Raw genomic sequence first — 5577 nt, 5'->3', positions numbered from 1 at the left:
TAGGGAAAGCAAATGCTGTACTGGGAATAACCTCTCAGGAGTTGCACTAGCTCCAGGAAACTGTCACTTTGGATTTATTCCCCCTATTAGGGGAAGGAAAAACCGTGTGCCCTTTGTGTTAATCTGTATTACTTTTGTATTTGTGAGGTACCCTCCCCCGCACCCCGCTCTTGCCTCTCTTCCAAAAGTCCTCCCAGAAAACAAAGACAGAAAGGGACCAGCTTGAAGAGAATGGAGTCATTGTTCCTTCAGTTCCTTCCTGAACAATTTGTTTGAGAAGGAATAGATCACTTCCAGTGCTAGAGGTGAAAGCCACAGCATTAAACCCCAAAGACAAGTGACTTTATTATACAAGAGTTACAGGACATTGTTCTTCTGTACACAGGTTGTTTTATGGGATGGGCATCGCCAGCCTCGTTTTAGCACCATCACCATTATTAATAGCCTTGTTTTGTAATCGTGCCCATCTGACCTTTGCCAGGTACGCCGCCTCACTATCCTGAACTTTCCTACCTTCAGTCTTGATCTTAAACCTAGGTCACAGGCAACGAATTCACATTTGATGCCTATGATTTGCTGGGCAGCACGCAAGCCCTGAGGATCCAGGAACGAACAAAATAGACCCTCTGTGCCCTCAGGGAGCTCACCGCCTTCCTAGTCTTCTTACCTGGTAAGTCTTCCCTTTTCCCTTCCATTTATCTGTAATCTTACCATAGGCACGGATGAAATCTTCACTGGCTACTTCAATCACAGCCTTCCTCTCCTTCCTCTGACCTCTTACAGCCCTATTTCTAGGGTGACCAAACCGGAATCCTTCTGAGTGAAAGGGGTGCTATTAATAATTATGCTGCAACAACAGATGTATACAGGGCAAACCAAGACATGTGTGGACAGCACTCTGTCCAACACAGTTGGGTTCTTCCTCCTTCTCTACCAGACTGTGCACTTCCTAGAAGGTATAACCAATATCTTACACTTTTATATTGAATGAGAAAATCTAACTTTGGCCAGATCCCAGTACTCCTTTAAATTACAAAACACTGAGGACTTGGACTTCCAATGCACCTCAGAAATAAAAATACTTGTTAATCACTTTATTATATTTTTGAATGCTAAACGGTGTGAAAAACATTCCCTTTGTCTAAGACTCTGCCCTCCTTGGTCTGGCAGAGAGCTCGTTTTGATCTTATGAAATACAACATAGAAATATTGCACCTCATTTGCTTTCACTGTTGAAAAGAAATCTAATTTTCTTTTTTAATTAGTGTGATAGACATGTGAAAACATTCATCTCCTCCACGCAGTGCTCATCAGTGTCATGTAAACCATGCACACAAGACAATAAGTCGGAGTGGCTTCTTTTCTTGATGGTGTCCAGGGAGGGCACCCCAGCATTGGGCCATGTGTCAAATGATCTTTTCTACATAGCCAGCCACATTCTGAGAAAAACATCTATTATTATTTGGGAATACTTCCAACTAAGGTGGGATGAGTGTACAGTGACCAAAAAACAAAAACAAAACAAAACGAAAAACCCAACAACAACAAACTTTGGCCATTCAGCCAGAGGGGAACTTGGTGGCCTCAGAGGGGTGATGGGAAGAGGGAGGAGGACGTGTGGGTGTTTCGATATTAATTCATTCAAGATCTGTGCATTGAGTGCTTTTGTTTAGTTGAAGCGGCTGGAAGGCCTCCATGTGCACAATGGGGAGGTTTTCATTTTCAGGGGGAAAATGTTGTGCGGAGAAACTGTCTAGAAGGATATGATTTTGAAAGCAGAGAGGAATGAAGCCAAAGGAGGGTTCCCTCCAGATGAAAAGGCACATAGTCATAATCGTTTTCCTTTGTTGAAGGGATCTTTCAAATAATCACTGTGGGGTGTTTACATGACAACTGCTTTACGGAGCCATCCCGTGTCTAGGTTTGCCTTTGGGGAACCAATTATGCGCTGCTGGCCTATCTGTACCTCCTCTCCCCACCCCCAGCCCCAATTCCCTTGCTTCGCTGTCTGTTTTCAGCTGGTATTCTTTTCTGGTTGAATGGCCACAAACACAAGCTGTCTATCTCCTCCAGCTCGTGGAGTTCAGCTTGGCAGATGAAAATAACCTTGGTAGAGGAACTGTTCAGAAGCTCGAGGCCCTGCTCATTGCCACCAGGGCAGAGAACGCCCAAGTGGAAAGTCAAATCTGCTATTGCCCAGAGGAGCACCTACGGCATAAACAAAACGGACTTTCACTTTACCGCCACCTCCTCCCAAGAAAAGGAAGAAACTGGTTTTAGACTTCTGACTTCTTTGCAGAATAGAAACAAGACAGCATTTTATCTTTTTTCCCCAACCCACTGAATGAAATGAACAGTAAAAATAAAACACTGGTTTGCAAACGCTTCAACCCCAGGGGCTGTTGTTCGCCCGATTCCACCATTTAATGTGAAACGTGCAGGCTGTGCTGTTCACCCTCCAGAACTGCCTTTGTCTGTGTTTTAGTCTCTTGACACCAAGGGGTGAACCAATAATCTGAATTAACCCAAAATATAGCAGAGAAGTGACTTGGTTATATTCAGAAGTGAGCATGTGGTTGGTATCACAGCTGGGCTGTGGGGTTTAACTACACTAGGGATGTATCCATTCAGCGACCTCAGACTTAGGGCAGGACACCTGGCCGTCATGGGCAGGGCCCCAAGTCAATGGACTTCAATACTAAAGAGTAGCATTTGATATGAGTTTAGCTACCAACACCTGTAGATATAAATATCTCCTTCCCAGGCCCCTTGGTTTCTCCAGGTCACCCTTGAAAAGGGATGGGTCCCTTTTCTGCTGGAAATAATTTGACTTTGCAGTCAACACAAAGAAAGAGAGCCATTGCTGGCGCTTGTGTTCGGGTACTCAGAATTTTGTGCAGGTCCCTAGTGCAGGCTTTTATTAGCTTTTCCTCGCTCTAGCTTGGTATTTCTTTATATTTATACATAAGATAAAATATTTAAAGCAGTAATCTCAACTGGATTGGCAGAGGAAGAGAGAAGCAGCACCCACTGGGGGCCTTTCGGAAAAGCAACATATGCAGTACGTTTTTACTCAACAGATTCTCCAGTATTCAGGTTTTCAGATGCTTGGATGCAGCAGATTTGGGGGCAAATGCATCACCTTCCTGGGGAAGAGACAGGATTAGGCAGTATCTCTACTGAAGGGGGAGCTGGGCACAAGAGGGCTGGGCTACCAGGGACAGTGAAAAGCAGGGAGGCCCTTTCCTCTAGTGGCTGTTACCCTGAGCAGGCACACCCCTGCAATTTGTTCCTACAGAAGGTTAGCCACTGGCTGCTTCCTAATTGACCACTGGAGAGTAGCCTGATGATGCTCCTTCTTGAAGAGTTCACAGCTGACATCCCTTGCTTGGAACAGCAGCTAAAACAGTCTGATGGAGACACAATGGAGGGGGGTGGGTGGGTGGGTGGGGATTAGAGGGAAAACTCAGAGGCTGGTTCAAAAGAGTTGGAGGAGGAAGAGGAAGAGGGGAAATAGGTGAATAGGAATATCCTGGGGTGGGGGTGGGTAGGAGGAGAGGAACATTCTCAGAGCCAGATAACCCTGATAGAAAACGAAAACGAAGAAGTGATCACGTGTCAGATAACAAAGGGGCAAATGCTCACAGAAGATGCCCAGTCCCATACGGAGCGCCAAGTACAACCTCTCTGGGAATGGGGGCGACGATTAGTCCCAGTCCTAGAACTTCAACCAACTGCATGGCTGTGAGCGTGGAGGAAGTGGGGAGCAGGGAGGAAAGACGGACCCAACATGTTTTCCAAGACAATCATGATTGTTTCCCCCGGAACCAAAAGCTTAAACGTTTCCTCTCCGTCACTCGAGCAACACGTTGGTATCTTCAGGATAAGAACCTTCCACGCTTCCAACATCCCCTCTGCACCACCCCGCCCCTCCCCCCAACAAAATCCGCCCGGTTATCTTGCTTTTCCACTTGCTCTCTTGCTCCTGCGGGAGCTGTCACTTTGCACGAGGAGCTGGCACAGCGCTTCTGCCACCTTAACATCTGGATGGCTTCCGCTTGTCTAATTTCCAGCAGCACCTACTCCCTTCTAACATGAGGTTCTCTATCCGCTCCCCACTACCCTGGGGGAGGAGGATAGGAGGTTACAGTCTCGCGGTAACAGAGTTGCAGATGCTTCTCTTCTCTAGACCATCTCCCAAGCCACAGAAACTTGCAGGGGTGCTCCGGTCTTCAGGTGCATCGTCACCTACCCCACTCCCACTTCCCACCCCCGTTTTTCCAGACACTGGTTGGCATCAATGCAACAAATTTCTCCTTCTTGCCCCTCCTCCCAATTCTCATCCCCCGCGTCACCCCACATTGCCAATTTCTAATTCAGACACGCGGGGATGAGGCTGGTTCGTTGCCAAGCTGAATCCAGGCAGCCTGGGGGCAAGTTGGTACCCCAGAGACTGCGATCTCAGCCTGAGCTGGACTCCCGGTGGGCGCTGAGAGTGCCGGAAGTCGTTCGGTGGCAGCCGGCAGCTCAGGACCCGCATCCCGGGGCGCTCTCCCCGCACCCCCCCCGCCCACCGCCCGCCACAGGGCACCTAACGTCCGGCCACGCGTGTCCTAGCCCCAGAGATGCTCCAGCCGCCGGGCACTGCCGGGGGCCCCTTACCATCTTCTGGGCCGGTCCCTCCACTCTCCTGGGCATCCCTCGGTTCTGACTGCAAAAGTGCTTGTGCCCTGCACCGCTCGGCAACTTCGCGTCTCTACCCTGTGGGCATCAGAGACCCGAACCCTCCCGGACGGAGGAAGCCGAGGACGCCCCCAGTCTCAACGGCTCCTTAACAGGCAACACTCATGCAAGCCGAGGACACCCTCGCCACACAGACCTCACTCGGCTTGTCAGCAAAATCAAGCAAAAAAGAACAAATAAAAAGGTGCTCATACCTAAAGACGAAGGCTCCTTGTCATGACAGGAGGACACCTGAGGTCTCCGGCTTAGAATAACAGCCTCCGTGCCAATGCAATGACCCGGGCCGCCCGCACCTCCGGCTTTGCAGCTACCCTGAGCGCGCTCACTCGGGTGAAGGGACAAAGGGTCGCGGGAAGCAGTCGGGTCCCCGAGTCCAGGCCCCGGCGCCGGCGGCCCTCCCGCGTCGGCTCCCGGTAGCTGCGGCGCGGGCTGAAGTTGCGGGGCCGGCAGCGCGTGGAGCGAGCGCCGCGGCCGCGCGGGGGGCTGGGAGCGCGGAGCGCGCGGGGGCGGGGCTCGGCCGAGGGGCCGGCGGCGTCACCCGGGCGGGGAGGGGGCGGGGGAGCCAGATGCTTGACAGTTACTTCAGCCCAACTCCGAAGGGTGTGCTTTGCTGTCTGCGTCCAGCGGATCGCCGCCTCGCCGAGCTCCTTGGCACTAGCTGGTGTCACCGCTTTGGAGTTATCCTTGGAATTCGCGCAGGAGACAGAGTGCATCGGAGGGAGAGGGCAGGGGAGAACAGCCGAGGCCATGAAAGGCCCTTTCAGCCAACCTTTTGGTACTTCAAAGAGAGGCTGTGTATTGAAACAATGCGCTGGGGCAACTCTGGTGGTGGTG

At 50.8% G+C, this 5577-nt stretch overlaps 1 protein-coding gene across 2 annotated transcripts in view; it reads right to left on the bottom strand.

Annotated features, from left to right (window-relative positions):
- Positions 1 to 5577, bottom strand: part of RIPOR2 (RHO family interacting cell polarization regulator 2) — a 205629-nt gene that overhangs the window by 83855 nt on the left and 116197 nt on the right. The window contains exon 1 of one of the 2 annotated variants that reach the window (XM_007457011.1): positions 4938 to 5168. The exons of the other annotated variant lie outside the window; for it this stretch is intronic. The gene's annotated coding sequence lies outside the window, so the exon portion shown is untranslated. Of the gene's footprint in view, positions 1 to 4937; positions 5169 to 5577 lie in introns of those variants that run through there. 2 annotated transcript variants of the gene reach the window in all.

Source organism: Lipotes vexillifer, unplaced genomic scaffold (genome assembly GCF_000442215.2).
Source record: "Lipotes vexillifer unplaced genomic scaffold, Lipotes_vexillifer_v1.1 scaffold1643, whole genome shotgun sequence".
NCBI lineage: Eukaryota > Metazoa > Chordata > Mammalia > Artiodactyla > Lipotidae > Lipotes > Lipotes vexillifer.
This window is presented reverse-complemented; position numbering and strand designations above follow the sequence as displayed.